We start from the raw sequence: 16,868 nt of genomic DNA, 5'->3' as shown, positions 1-16,868 counted from the left end.
CCATAAATAGATGGGCTGATTTCCGGGTTCTCAATTCTATTCCATTGATCTATGTGTCTGTCATTGTACCAGTACCATGCTGTCTTGACTACCATGGCAGTGCATTAGGATTTTAAATCAGAAAAATATGGAACGCTTCACAAATTTGCATGTCATCCTTGCGCAGGGGCCATGGTAATCTTTTCTGTATCATTCCAATTTTAGTGTATGTGCTGCCGAAGCAAGCACGGAAGTCCTTTTATTTTTTTATGGATACTCTAGATTTCTGTAAATTTTAGTTATGAGAACCTTGTCTGAAATATCATTGCCAAATGATTCTTCCAATTCTTTGGGCTTTTTAAAAATCGCCCTATTAGATAATGTTTTTCCTTCCCACTTTATTATTTTGTGTTGCTTTATGTACAAAATTTATATACATTACATATCATTTACATACATTGCCTTTCACACATTTCTACATTCACATTGTATTTGAAACGATCATTCCCATACATTGCATTTTCTAAAATTAATCACCTTTGATCTATGCCTACCATTGCCCTATCTTTTCAGATCCTCATTGGATCTTATTTCTTTCACCAAGTTTTTGATGCAGGCAGGAATGGTTTCAAGAAGGTCCCATTCATAGATGTTATCTTCTCCAGGTTGTGGATTGTTGCTTATGTTTGCAAGCCTATTGATGCTATAGACCAGGGCTTGTAACCTTCTTCCCATTTTGTCTATTAAGTTTTTGAACCTGACAACCTGGTCACAAAGTAGACAAATACATGAAATGACTCTTCACAAAAAAAGAACATTCAGAAGTCAAGTAATACATAAGGGAATGGTCAAGATCACTAGAAATCAGAAAGATACTAATAAAAACAATGAAATACCATCTCATCCCATTTTGCAGTAGCAAAGTTTAAGAACACAGTAAACAATAAGCTTAGGAGAGAAGTAAAGAGATTGAAATTCTCATGTACTGCTGTTGAGATTGTAAAATAGTACAACCACTTGTAAAAGGCACTTTGATGTTTCCTCAGAAAGCTGAACATAGACATTCCATATAACCTAGTTATTTCAACATTAGAAATATATTCCAAGGAAATCAGAACTGAAGCATGAATGGAGATATGTACACCTATGTTCATAGGAGCATTATTCACAAGAGCAAGGAAATAGAAACAACCCAAATGCCCATCAACAAATAAATGGATTGACAAATTGCAGTGAATTTACACAGTAGGGTACTCTGCAGCACTAAGGAACAGTTAAGTAAAATACTGCATAAAGAGGGAGAGCCTATGCTTAGTGAACTAATTCAGTCACATAAGGACAAGTACAGCATGAAGCCCTTAATGTGATAGTAGGATAACTGAGTAAGATGTGTATAAATGTCTGTAGAGGAAGGGGAGAAGTAGAGGAAGAAAGAGGTGAAAGGAGGAAAATCACTGGGATAGCAGAGATTTGTGGGAAGAATGAAGGAATGGAAAGTGTTCAATGGAGACTTGAAATGACAAGGTAATAATTAGCATAGATCGATGGAAATAATATGAAATATTTATGAATGATTACATAAAATACAGGCACATGAATGAACATGATGTATATGAATGATTATATACAAACCAATAAAAATCATAAACTATATGAAATAACTAATAATGCATAAGAGAGCTAAATAGAAGATGTCAAAGGGCAGCTCAATAATTGGAAGGAAAATTATTTTTGGGGAAAAAAACCCACCAAAACCTTGCAAAAACCTGGAGTTAGAAAGCCAAAAATGGGAAGACCATGCTCTACATTTTTCAAACTGAAAAAATAAAAAACAAATCCAATCCTTGAGTTGCAATGTTGAAGGAGTCTATGGGCAAAAATGGATTGATCCAGGAAGGATTTAAAAATATGAAAAATATTATTAAAAATATAGTCTTCGAAGACACTGAAAAAAGTTCAAACTGCACAGAAAGTATTAGTGAAAAGTAAGCCCTCAGGAAGTGACCAAATGGTGCCATCAATGTTTCATCAAAGAGATGCAATATTAGAAGGAGAAATTCTTTACCATTTCCTTAGTAGTACATATAACTAAACTACTGTTGAAGATAATAAAAAAAATTAGTTGTAGTTGTACAGTGACATATAAATGCCAAAAATTCAATCTGGATTCAAAATTGAATGTGGAATAGAGTAAGTGTTGTTGATATCAGACGGGTCCTGACTAAAAGGAGTGGATATCAGACAGGTAATTACTTGTTTTATTAACAACAGGGAACATAATCAACCATGCATCACATTGTGCAAAATGGGAATTGATATTTTCAGTTGCTTCATTTGCATATAATAAAATTACCAAGGAAACATATGTTTGAACTATGGTGTCAGTAATGAATATTGCATATGTTATAAACTGTCAGAGAATGAACAGTCTCTTGGAAGAAGTAGAGCCAGAAAGCTCCTTAGAATTGAGCATGGTGTCCCTTCATCTCATGAACTTTTGACATGTTATCTGGAGAGCCCAGTTTCCTGGAAAATGTGATCATTCTTGTAAAGTTAAAGGGTAAGTGAGAGAAAGGAAGAGTCTCGATGAAATGGATTGGCAGTAGCTAAAAATTTGGGCCCAAACATAGCAACATTTGTGAGAATATTTCTGGACTGATAAATATTTCATGTTCTTGTACATTGCATTTATATGAGTTGAAACTAACTAGATAATACTTAACAGTAAGCATTATTTTCACAGTAACAGGCATGTGGAAGCTGTAAGTCACCCAATGTTTATTAAGTTAATTGAAGTGCTATGAAAGAATATACTTTAAAAGAAGCAGTATGGACAATTCAGTACTAAAATGGTGAAATAACCTTTTAAAATCAGATTTAGATAGTATTGTAAATGAATAGGCAAAGAAAGCAGTGAATTTTTCCTATGCCAGATGGTGATTAGTGCTACAGGGGAAAAAAAGAAGCAGAAGCAAGAGTGCTGAGGAACATGGAAATCGGAATGTCTGTTTCATTTCCAATAGTCTGGAATGTCTCTAAAAAAAATATCCCTATTACTCAGTCATTAATTTGTGATAATTTACAATTTACAGAGCTAAAGAGTTTGAGTTTGTGAAATTTTCTTTGTGTGTTTATATTTTACAATGCTTTTAAAAGATTAATCCACAAAGTTTCCATTGTTTTACTTTTTATGAAACTTGCTCTTTAAAATAGAAAATTTTATGACTGAAGATACGTTTTTATGGTTTATGATGGCCTTGTGGGTTGGGAAGAATGCTATTTGGAATATTTTTGTCTTAGTTACCTAACTCTGCTACAATAAAAAGAATATCCCTGGTGGGTGAGTTTAAAGATCAGGAGTCTCTTTTCTCACAGTTCTGAAAGGGGAAAGTCCAAAGAGTGCCCGTGGTTAAGTGTTGCTCCATTAACCCTGACTCATGACAGATTATGACAGAACGTAAACTCTGCTTGAACTTGTGCCATGCTCACAATCTCTTCCGTACTTAAACTCATGTTTGTAGTCACTGTATTGTTCTGTCTAATTGAGTGTGTTTCTCTTTTTGAGAGTCTAGTCATAATTAGTGGCAAGAAACTGCTTTGCAATCCCGAAGGCATGCAATTCAAGGCCAACAACTTCTCCAGGGAGAAGGATGGGCAGTCTCCTCACAAGCGATCAATAGAGAGGGTCTGCTATGAGTCAGCTCCGTCTCGATGGTACACACCAAGAAGTCATGATCAACACAGGTTTACCATGATTCTTTCTAAGGCCTACTTTCCCAGTTTCTTGTGTTTGCAATTCCCAGAATTTCTTTGTACAAAGCTTCTTACAACGTGTCTGTGTTCCTGCGTATATTCTTCTCATTTTTTATAAGACATTTAAAATTCTTTCCATTTAGACTCACCCTATTCCAATATTATGATGTTGGATTACTGTTGGGTTATATATTAATATAGAGCTCTTGTGACTTAGTGGTAAGGAATTGCATTGCCAATCCAAAGATACATGGTTCAAATTCACTAGCTGTTCTCTGGGAAAAGCATGGGCAATCACCTTCTATACAATTTACTGTGTCTGAAACCTTACTAACAGATAAGCTAGGAACTGGTTCCAACACAATGGTACATAACAGCGTGTATTAATATAAATTTATTTCCAAACAAGCTTATATATAAATATAAAAAAGCTAGGACTTGCATGATATTTTTTTGAGGATAATAGTCAATCCATAATAATATCTAGTTTTAGCATATGTGACTGAAAATTTTGGATTACTGAGAACTCTCAAACTTTATTAAAATGTTGTACAGATGGTGTAGTGTGATACTATAAAAGAGAGAATAAAATTTCATCCAAGACTTTGAACAGTTCCAGATGTTTTAATTAGCACTCTCTTCAAATAAAATTTCTTTATGATGCAATAATTATATAAATCATTTGATAATCTTTTTCTCAATACATTTTGCATTTACTTCAAGTCATATTAATATCAAAGATAATTTCTGAGTATATAGAGTTTCTTGTACTAGTTCTGCAAAAGTGATTTGGAAATCATATCATGATTTTTATACTCCACTGAACACTTTAAAATGGCAGACATGAAAAATTTGAATAGATAGTTTTTAATAGATTTGGTATTTCAAAACTATATTACGGGGCATACTAGTATATTATTTGGTGGTGTTATGTGTTGTCGAGTCATATGCAACTCATAGCAACCCTATGTACAACAGCCCTAAACCTTGCTCTATCCTGTGCCAATCGCTTTGCCTCTGACACACCCATTCCGATTACCCCAGTCACTGAATCAATCGACCTCATAGAGGGTCTTCCCCTCCTGCATGGTCCCTCCAACCTCCCAAGCATGATGTCCCTCTCCAAGGACCTTTCTCTCCTTATAACATGTCCAAAGTGTCTCAGATGAAGCCCCAGAATTCTTGCTTCCAAGGAGTAGCCTGATTTAACCCTCTCTAGGATGAATCTGTTTGTTTCCTTGGCAGTCCAAAGTACAATCAATCAATACTCTTCTCCAACACCACAGCTTAAAGGCGTCAATTCTCCTTCTATCCTCCCTAGTCATTGTCCAACTCTCTGATGCATAACAAGTGACTGCAAAGACCATGGCCTGTATCAGATGCACCTTAGTCTCCAGAGAGACACTATTGCTTTTCAGTACATTGGAGAGGTCCCTAACAGGAGACTTTCCCATCGCAATACGTTTTTTGATTTTCTGACTGCTGGTGCCAAGAGTGTTGACTGTGGAGCCAAGCAAACTGAAACTATGAACAATTTCAATCTCTTCTCCATCTATCCTGATGCCACCAATTGGTCCAGTGGTGAGAATCTTTGTCTTCTTGACATTGAGCCTCAGTCCATACTGAAGGCTGCTGTCCTTGACCCTCTGCAATAAGTGCATGATGTCCTCCTCAGTTTCAGCAAGCAGGGTTGTGTCATCTGCATAACACAGATTGTTAATAGATCTTCCACCAATCCTGATGCCACACTTCTTCTCATGGAGCCCAGCCTCTCGGATAATCTGCTCTGCATACAGGTTGAAATGGTATGGAGATAGGACACATCCCTGGTGTATACCCTTCCCAATTTTGAACCATGCAGTGTTACCCTGCTCTGTTCTGATGACTGCCTCTTGGTCCAATTATAGTATATTATTTTAAAAAAAAATAGGAGTAACAAAGTTGATGTGGTATTTCCACAAAGTGACATAACTTTAGAAAGAAAAGTTAAAAATTTCAAAATGCTTATATTGACCAATACTGCCATTTTCTTTTTAATGATGAACATGAAAGACTTAAAGAAATACATTTCTTTTAATTTACAGAGACCCAAATAAATATGTTTAATTACACTTTGGAAAAATTATAATTACCTATTTTTATATGCATGACAAATATGAACACTTCAAACCCAAATTTGAGAAGACATCTAAAGCAATTGTGGAAAGAAAATGAACAATCTAAAAGGTCTTCAAGGTTAAAGGATAGACTAAACTTAAGACATTTAATTATATAATGTGCTTGCAAGAAAAAAATGACAAAGCATGTGAAATATACAAAAGGTGAAGGACTAAATACTGAAGTTAACAGAATATTAAATAAAATAGGTTGTTATTAGGTAACATCAAGTTAATTACAACATGTAGTAACCCTATGAACAATAGATCAAAGCAGATATCTTATTCTGTGCCACTTTCATGATCTCCACCATAGTCAAACCCATTGCTGTAGTCATCAACCCATCTTGTGGAAAGTCTTTCTCTTTCACTGACCTCCTTCCTTTACCAGTGTGAAGTCTTTTTCAAGAACTGACCCCTCCTGACAACATACCCAAAGAGAGACAGTCAATCATTCTTACCTCTAACATAGCACCCTAGCTGCAATTCCTCCAAAAAAAATCTGTTTATTCTTTTATCAGTTCATGGCATATTCAGGGTTCTTTGCCAACAGCACAGTTCCAATCCATCTGTGTTTCTGTCTTATTCACCGTTCAACTTTTAAATTTATAGAGAACCATTGAAAATACCATAGCTTGGATCAGGAAGACCTTAGTTTTTGAAAAAACATCCCCACTCTGTAACACTTTATAAAGGTCCTTTACAGCAGATTTTTCCATTGCAAGATGTCTTTTGGTTCTAAAGTGATGCTAACATGGGTGTTAAAGTTAAAACTAAGCAAAAATAAATTGTTGACAACTTAAATCTATGAAGTTAAAAATGTATTAGAAAAATAAACTTCAGTGTCCCAATTTAAAAATATTAAGTAATACAAACTTACATGACTAAAAACCACAGGAAGCAAAACAAACTGAAATTAGGAATGAGAAACACACTCTACACAGATATGATAAAATGAGAAAATCATACTGTCACTGATTGAATTATGCCCCCTAAAAATGTGTCAGTTTGGTAGGACTAAACATAAAGATGAGGAAAATTCTGATTTACAAACTAAAAGTACATGACTAAAATTTTTATGAAAGATGTAGCTACACCAGTCTTTGTTAAAGACTGTGGCTGATAAATCTAACCGGCTACTAAAACAGAACAGAATACTCATCAACTTAAATGGAAGGGTGGTGGAAGTGGCATCCACTTCCTAAATAATGTGCCTCCAGAAACTCTAATAACTTTGAGAAATGCTGATAGCTGTATAAAGGCTTCAGATCTTTTGTTCATAGAGTCACTATGAGTCATGCTCTACTCAAAGACAATGAACAATGAAAGAAAGAAAGAAGAGAACATTGTCTCCTTCTTGGACTTGTACCAGAAGAACACAGACCAAGGGAGCTATATCTTTGAGGAAAACAACTATCTTTGGAGAAGCTTGATGATCAGTAGAATTGTTGAAACACAGGAAGCAGAGTTACCTAGGTTTCAAAGGGAAAAGCTAAGTCCTCTTGGATTCAAAGAATGGGATCATGATCTTTTGAAACTAAAAATTTTGGTCAAAGTTTCAATACATATGTATACATATATATATGTATGTATATATGTGTGTATATATATATGTATAAGTGTGCATATATATGTATATGTGTATGTGTGTATGTATGTGTGTGTACACATATATATAATCATAAATATACAATGTGTTTTGTACATGTACTTTGTTTTTTATACAATCATTGGTATACTATATTTTATATGATTTTCCTTATTCTATTTCTATTATGCCAGCCTTTGAGCTGTGATGCTGGAGAAGAGTATTGAGAATACCATGGACTGCCAGGAAAACAAGCAGATCCATCCTGGAAAGGGTTAAACCGGGTGGCTCCTTGGAGGCAAGGATTCTGAGTCTCCATCTAACATACTTTGGACATGTTGTAAGGAGAGACTGGTTCTTAGAGAAGTTGATCATTCTTGGGAGGGTGGAGGGACAACACAGGAGGAGAAGGCCCTCTATGAGGTGGATTGATTCAGTGACTGGAGTAATTGGGGTGGAAGTGTCAGAGACAGTGCGATTGGCACAGGACAGAGCAGAGTTTAGGGCTGTTGTACATAGGGTCGCTATGAGTCACAAGCGACTCAACGGCACATAACAACAACAACAACAACAATATTCCTAGCAGTTGGGCCATAAGAGATTTCTATGTTCAGGTTTTTTTGAGAAATGCCAAACTTCCTTTCATGGTGGTCGTACCATTTTACGACTGCACTAGCAAGCATTGCAGGAGTTACAATCTCTCTGCATCTTTTCCAACATTACTGTATGCTGTTTTGTTGACTTTAGCTGCTGCTGGAGTAAAGTGGTTACTCATTGTTGGTTTTATTTACATCACTCTGCTATTAATTTGACTATTTCCTTGTTTCTTGCCATCTGAATGTCCTCTACTTTGGAGACTTCACATCCTACCCATTTTGTGATTGGGTTAGAAGTCTTTTTCTTGTAGAGGCCCTACAGTATTCTGTAAACTTTGGTTATGAGATCCTTATTTGAAATGCTGTTGCAAAATGTTTTTTTCCAGATCTATAGGGTTTCTTCTTACTCTACTGGAGAAAATTTTTGATGCACACTGGGATTTAAATTTAAGAAGACTTCATTTGTTGATACTACCTTCTCTAAATTGTACATTCTGGCTATTTTTGCAAGCCTATTTATGCAGTAGACTAGATCTTTTAATTTTGTTTCAGATGACTTTTATGGTTTGGGGTTTTGTCCCTGGGTATCTGATACACTTAGAGTTATTTTTTGTGTGTGTGTATGTGTGAGATGTGAATTCTATTTCAACTTTCTGCAGGTAGATGTCCAATTTTCCCAATACATTTGTTAAAGGAGGCCATAGTTTCCCTATTTAATAGATTTTATTACCTTGTCAAATGTCAGTTGACTGTAAGTTGATAGCCTAATTTCAATACTCTCAATTCTATTCCATTGGTCATATGCCTTTTATTGTATAATACCATGCTCTTTTGACTACTATAACTGTGTAGTAAGTTTTGAGATTAGGGAGTGAGATATGTCCAACTTAATTTTTGGGTGTTTTTTTTTCTTTTTTTTTTAAATTATGATTTAAAAAATACTGAAAGGTTGTTTTCTATTCATTCATTGTTCCACATTTTTCTCTATTTGCCTTTGTTCCCCCATCCACTTTGTAGAGCACCTCTTGTTCCACATTGTTGTCATGCATATAATGCCTAATCATACATTCCTTTCAGACAGTTCTTCCTCTCATCTGATCCATTGCAATGTTCATTATGTCTCTTTCCTTAGTCTCTCCTCAACCTATGTGTCAGTCCTATTTTATAACAGCAGTGTTCTCCAATATTTTTTGCTGTTATAGAAATAATTCACTCAGCATCATGTCTTCCAGGCTTACCTATATTGTATAGTGTTTTACGAGTTTTATGAGTTTTTTATGAGTTTTATAGTGTTTTATGAGTTCATTGTTTTTCAAAGCTGTGTAATATTCCATTGTGTGAATATCTCACAGTTTTTCTAACCATTTATCTGTTGGTCAGTTGGGCTGCATCTAACTCTGTTATTGTGAAAAAGAACCAGCAATATACAGGGATGTATATACATCTGTTTGAGTGTATTTCCAGTTGCATTGCTTGATTAAATGGTATTTATATTTCCAATTTTTTGAGAAAGTGCCAGACAGCCTTCCACAGTAGTTGTACCATTTTACATTCCCACAACAATGTATAAGAGTTCCAATCTCTCTAAAACCTGTTGGCGTTTGTTATTTGCTGCTCTGTTGAACTTTACAATTGTTACTGGACTGAGATGATATTATAGTTGTTTTGATTTGCAACTCTCTGATAGCCAAGGATTTTGAAAATTTCTTCTTATGCTTTTTTTTCCATCTGAATTTCTTCTTCTGAAAACTACCTGTAGAAAAGCAAGTTCCAGACCTCATACCATACAAAAAACCAAACTCAAGGTGGATTAGAAATCTAGGCATAAAACCAAAGACTATAGAATTCATCAGAAAAAGCTAAGAACTCTAGAAGCCTTGACCTACAGCATGAACAGACTTCCAAGCATAGTGAAAAACCTACAACCAGGAGAGAATAAAATAGATGAATGGGACCTTCTAAGAATCAAATCCTTATTCACATTAAAAAAAAATTCTCAAACAAGGTAAAAAAGAATCCCACAAACTGGGAAAAGTATTTGGCAATGACATAGATGATAAGAAAGTCACATAAAAAATTTATAGAATACTTCAGAACCTCAAGAAGAAAAAGGTAAACCACTTGCAAAATGGGCATAAAATATGAATGGACACTTCAACAAAGAAGAAATTCAGATGTCAAATGTTTGTTTTTTTGAAAAAAAAAGAAGCTTTGCAAATTTGAGTCTTCCCTTTCCAAACAAAACTGGAAATTGCCTTTGTCATCTCCTTGAAAAATGGATTTGGTATCTATATTGGAATTGTACACTGCTCTGAAGATTTGAATTCACCATGAGAACTAAGAGAAAAAGGAATAATCTCCTATACAATTTACAATCTCAGAAACCCAATTGACGGTTATCCATGAGTTAGTTCCAATTTGATGGCAATGAGTTTTAGTGAGCAATAAAGACAGCATCCTAATTCATTTAATAATGTCCACTGTACCAGACATTGTTTTTCACTGTATAAATTAGAAACTTGTCTTTAGTACATAAGTTGTTATCCCAGTATCAAAAAGAAGTTTTGTGGTTATTAGTATCATTTTAAAGATAAGGCAATTGATATTTAGGAAAATGTGATGACAAAATTTATGGTCAGTGGAATGGAAAAAATGGACAAAAGCTCTCTACTTAACCAAGATGTCTTACCATTGTTTCCTTCTTATATCACAACCAAAAACAAACCTATAATATTTTTGTAGCTGAGTCCTGAAGTCTTCAAGATATTTTCTGGAAATTAACTTATAATCGGTTTAGTAAGTTCATTTAATCATCAGAGTGAAATTTTGTTTATTTTTATGATGATTAAATGCAATATAATTCCCTAATGTGTTTGTGTCTTAATTGCTTTGAGGTTCATTAAGTAGAGTATTTGTCACTGTTTTATGCAGCCTAGTTGGAAAATATAATTTGGAAATTACACTACAGGCCAAGTTAGTATTAGAAACACAGCATCATCAATGTTTTGGGGGGAAGGAATAGCGTATTTAAACATATATGTCAAATAGATTTGTTATTAGGCATTGCTCAGATACATTTTTGGTTGCATGCAGTTGCTAAATATTTTGTAATTCAAGACTTTTTACTCTGCAATTCTACTTGAGTTCCTAAGTTCAATTTTTTTTTAGATACCCAATTGTATAATGTGTCTGAATATCCTTTCTATACCTCAAAATCCACCTAGATTGAATCAAACATCTGTCTTTGTTCTCTAGAAAATCCTGTTCTACTCCTACATCCCAAAGCCTTCATCCCTCTCTGGTATCTAGTATTCTGAGCTAGAAAAATGTTAGTCATCACTATATTCCTTAAACCACAGAGTCAAGTCTCTCTCTAAATGTTTTACTTACTTATTTCTCTTGAATTCATTCCATCTTTATAATATAGTTGTTATGTAGCAAGTCAGAACTGACTCACAGCTATCCCTCCAGCACTGTAAATCAGATCAGAGGAGATTGCCTATCTTTCTCCTATGGAACAGCTGACAGATTCCAACCATATGGGTTTGTTTTGGTGTGTTTTTGTGTTGGTTTTTTTTTTATTGCCAGCATGACACTTTACTACTACGCCACCAGAGCTTTCTGTAATATGTTATTGCTTGTTGTTGCTAGGTGCCCTTGAGTTGTAGTCAACAAATTAGAGAGAAATTCCGATATTATTACATTAAATCCATAATAAACACCATTGGTACAAGCAGTCAGGAAATCAGATGCATTGCACTGGGAAAATATGCAGTTAGGAACCTTTCTAAAATATTGAGGAGGAGTGATGTCAGTTTGAGGACTAAGGTGCTTCTGATTCAGGCCATGGTCTTTCTGATTACTTGCTATGCATCTGAGACCTGGGCAGTGAATAAGGATGACATAAAAAAAAAAGTGACACCTTTGAGCCAGGGTGTTGGAGAAGAGCACTGAACTTCCCATGGATAGCCAAAAGAATAAACAGATATATCTTGGAGATGGTGCAGCGAGAGTGCTCTTTGGAGGCAAGAATGTTGAGGCTTCGCCTTACATACTTTGGGCATGTTGCTAGGAGGGACTATTCTTTAGAGAGGAACATGATGTTGGAAAGGGTGGAAGGTCAGCTAAGGAGAGGAATATCCTCAGCCAGGTGGATTTTGACACAGTGACTGGTGCAATGGGCTCTGGTGTGTCAGGAAGTGTGAGGACGGCACAGCATAGAAAATGGTTCAGATTTTTTGTTCATAGGTTCGCTATGAGTCATGCTTGACTTGACAGCACCTAACAACCCCAAATCCTTTATAACACCCTCATTAAATTACATGTGCATCCTATAACTTTACTAAGATAGCCCTTCTAGCCATAGTCTAGAAGGTATTTTCAATTTCTTTATAAACATCTAAAAGTTGGGCAATGGTTACAACAATAATTATATATATCATATTATATCATATAAATCAATGATGGTTAAACATATTTTGGGATTATTAGAAGAGCTTAGTCCTAGGAAAAAGACATCATTCTGGGAAAGGTAGAAGATCAATTAAAGAAAGGAAGACCCTGAGGGATATGGATAGACATAGTGACTGTAACAATGGACTATTCTAACAGTAGTCAGAAAGGAAGCACAAGATAGGGCAAGGTTCCTGTCTTTTATTCTTAGGGTCATAGTGAGCTGTACTCAACTTGACAGCCTTTAAAACAAGAGAAGCCATAGTCTCTGTAAATTCCACCAGATGGCTGGATAGGGTTTTGGAAATGTGAAGGGATTTGTAATACACCAAGATGATTAGATAGCTTATCCATAAAGTAAATAAGGTATGGGTTATTTTTGTCACAATGGATCCATAAAAATAAGATACATAAAATCCTAAGATTTTCTCTGTATTTTGTGTTTGTGTGTGAGAAAGAGAGAAAATAAAAATGATGGAGAGAAGGAAAAGATATTGTGCAGAATAAGGTTCATCAAAGTACTAGCAATTATTTGAATGATGGTGCTTTCATTATAATTCTTAGTATTTAAAATATGTACAAGAATAATTATGTAATCTTTATGATCACTAAATGCTTCAATAGTCTATATGATTATTTGGAAAATAAAATAAAATTCTTTTAAATATTTGCTTGGTAAAATCAACACAGATTTTACTCAAGGATTCCTCTAATTTTCTAAATTTTCATTTTAATAATATATTCTCAGGAATGATTTTATAAATAGGTAGTATGGATAAAATAAGTTATCTTTTCCTTTCAAATAGAATTAAACTAATAAAACTATTATTATTCTACTTGGTATTAAAATGGATAGGATGTCATTTACCAATAAAACATTTTTCTCCTCCTAAGATTTTCTATGATCATTTTAGTGAAAAATCAAGGCTACAATCACTGACTCAATTTCAACTCGTGGTTATCTTCTATTGCATTTTCTGAGGCTATAAATCTTAAATTAATTGCTGGTGAGTTTGCAAGCCCTATCTTTTGATGAGCTGTTCAACTACTTAGCTTACTAAGCCACAAGGACTCCTTATATTAGCAAAGAGGATTAGCAATCTTTTAACAAATTGTGTGACATTTTTATAAGAAATTAAAGAACAAATTCAAAAGGCACATTAATTGATGGAAGAGTCACATTTTAAATTCTATCTATTTAAAAGTAACATCATACCTAGCGGGTCTTTTTGGCCCTGGCCTTTATATTTTTAACAGCATTCCTGATTGCCATAATAATTGTAGTTCATAAAAATTTTGACTGTTTCTTGATCATAGTGGACTATTCAGTGGGACATTTCTAGTCATTGACTTTTATTTTCACCATATGATTGAGTGGTTACTGTTGTTGTTAGGTGTTGTTGAATTAAGTACAACTCATATTTACCAAATGAACAATAGACCTGAATTCTGTGCCATCCTTATTGTCTCTGGTACACTTGAATCCTTTGTTGCAGCCATCTTGTCAATTTAACTCATTGTGGGGCTACAAATGTGGGATGCTTGTGGCTCTCCAAATGAACTGGAAAATTTCTCAACATTTTAAATAATATAAATAACTCATTTTGTGTGGTGGTTGTTGTTGCTGAGTGCCATAGAAACAAGTATGAATCATAGTGACCCTATAAACAAAAGATGTGAACTCCATTCTATAACTATCATCATTTCTCTAGTGTTCATAGGGTTTTCAAAGGCCTATTATTTAAAAAGTAGATGCCAATCCTGCTTCCAATTCTGTCTTAATCTGGGAGCTCTACCAAACCCTGTCCACCAAAGATAACCCTTAATGTCATTTGACACACCAGTGGCTAGGAACATGTAAATAAAGTGCATAGACTATGGCAACTAGGGCATTGGACAGTCCACGTAGGCTTAATATGAGCAGATTTGGAGGAATAAAGCAGAAATATCTTTACTATCAAGAAAGAGATTTTGGTGCAAGGCAAGAAATGTGAGTGAAACTGCAGCAGTAGACGTAGCAGGGAACCAGAAAGCAGTGTGAGCCCGAGCCGCACTAGAGTTGCCATCTCATGGAGCCAATCGATGCTATAATAGGCGTGCTGGTGAAATGAGGTGGCGAGAGGGTGCACACATAATTTGAAGAATGAAAAGCGTTTCATAATTGCTTCACATCCACAACATAGGACCCAGAACTGTGAGGTTCAATGTCCAAGGAGAAACCTGAGAAGAAGCTGTTCTAACTGAAGAATTGTATCGTGAATATTTACCATCTGCATTGTAATTTACTTCTGTAATAAACCCTGTTATCTTGAGTAACTAAGCAAAGAGAGTTTTAACAATAATACTGATCTACAAGTGCTGTAACAATGCATGAATCTCACAAGAATAATACAGTGACAAAATCAGGCAAAATAAACATATTGTTATTTTTGTTTAAGTAATGAAGCTCTGATGACCTAACTGGTAAGGCAGGCAATTCTATCTATTCTGTCTATTCTAAAAACAGATGTTTTGTGGGTGAAAGATGGGCAGTCTCCTCTCATGTGATTTACAGTCTCTGAAAACCTGCTGCAGAGTCAGCAGCAAATTGGTTCTGCTCGATTGCATGTAACAACACTATTAATAAAAGGTATTTCAAACTCATTGCTGAGAAGTAGAAATCAACTCACAGCTGACTCTCCATTGGGTTTCTGAGGCTGTACGTAACACAGAAAGAGACTATTCAGTCTAAAATGTTGAAAGTCAAAAGAAAAGTTCATTTTTGGAGGACTACAGAAACTAAAAGGGATATAGACGAGCTTCTAAAATGCTATTAATCATGTTTGTTTAGCTTATATTTGAGACTGATAATGTTGGTCTGTTTTTTTTTTTAAGTATAAAAAAAATTTATTAGTGGATCTGCTGTAAAATAGTTGAATAAAAATACACTGAGTTCACATTTTCTAGTACTAATGAGTCACACAAATTTAACATTTTCCAAGACAATTCTAATAAGATGTTGTTCTTTAGAAATCTCAATATTTAGGAATCAAAACAATATATTCACATTATTTGTATGAACAAAGGAGTTATGTGTATAAACAAAGAAGCTATACTTCAGAAATTCTGCTGTGATTTTTCTCTTAAGAGCAAATATAATAATCTCTATTTTGCAGAAACTATTCTGAAAAAGATGATCATTTTAATTATTCTAATGAAGTATTTCTAAAATGCTTACATTTTCCACACTAATTACAGCATTTCCTTTAAGTAAAGAAACATATTTCTCAATTCCTTTCCAAAGTGAGAAATTTTCCTAAGTTCACAATTTCTCCAAATATCTAAAACAAAAAAATTTAAGTATCAGAATAGAGATAAAAGTTTTTACATTCAATAGTCCAGAGAAGAATCTCAGCATTAACAAACTATAATTCTACAAAAGTAAAATTACAACTTAAGACACCCTATTTGGAAGCAGGAGTGACATCCACTTCCTAAACAGCATGCCTCTGGAAACTCAATAAACTTTGAGACACAATGATAGTTATAGAAAGGCTTCAGGCCTTTTGTTCGTAGAGTTGCTATGAGTCATGCTCGCCTCGACGGCAATCAACACCACCACCACCACCACATGTAAATATCAGTGCTATTTTATAAGTACATTAACTTCAGGTAATCACTGAGTTGTATTACATGCAGAGCTTAAAAAATACTGTGTTTGCAAAAATTAGTTATTTTATAATTTATGGTTTCTAGAGGTATAAAATATAACCACCTTCAGTAATGATAAAGTAAACCTTTTACTTTAGTTTCAAGCTACTTTCTCTAAATAACAGTAAGTGTCAGTTTCAGTGAATTTAGAAAAATGAAATTTATCTTTTCTATGTGGTAAAAACACAAACTTAAAAATATATTAAATAAAAATATCAAGAGAAACTTCAAACTGTAACATCTGGATTCTCTCTATTCAATACCTAAACCAAATTCAATGTTATATTTTATAAACTAGTAATATAAAATTATTTCAAAAATGAGTTTCCATGTCAATTATGTGCTTCTAAAGAACAAACAATTCACGATCTTGTAACCCAACAATGACAACATCCAGCAAGATGTTCAGGTGTTTAAAACACATTTCACCTTGCAAAGGAAGTGGACCCAGAGAGGAGAAGACTGGCAGATACTAAGGCACAGACAACCATCTAGGAACCATGGTGCCAGCCAGGATTCAGAAACAAACATGGAGTCCCACAAATCCCAGGATGCTGTGCCTGCATCAATGCACCCAATCCCTGGGATGACGCAGAACTTCCAGAATTTCAGCTTCTTTGGAATTCTCTGAGGGTGAATGCATGTATTCCCATC

Source organism: Elephantulus edwardii, unplaced genomic scaffold, assembly GCF_000299155.1.
Source record: "Elephantulus edwardii isolate Elephantulus edwardi_28Jun2011 unplaced genomic scaffold, EleEdw1.0 scaffold00163, whole genome shotgun sequence".
Lineage (NCBI taxonomy): Eukaryota > Metazoa > Chordata > Mammalia > Macroscelidea > Macroscelididae > Elephantulus > Elephantulus edwardii.
This window is presented reverse-complemented; position numbering follows the sequence as displayed.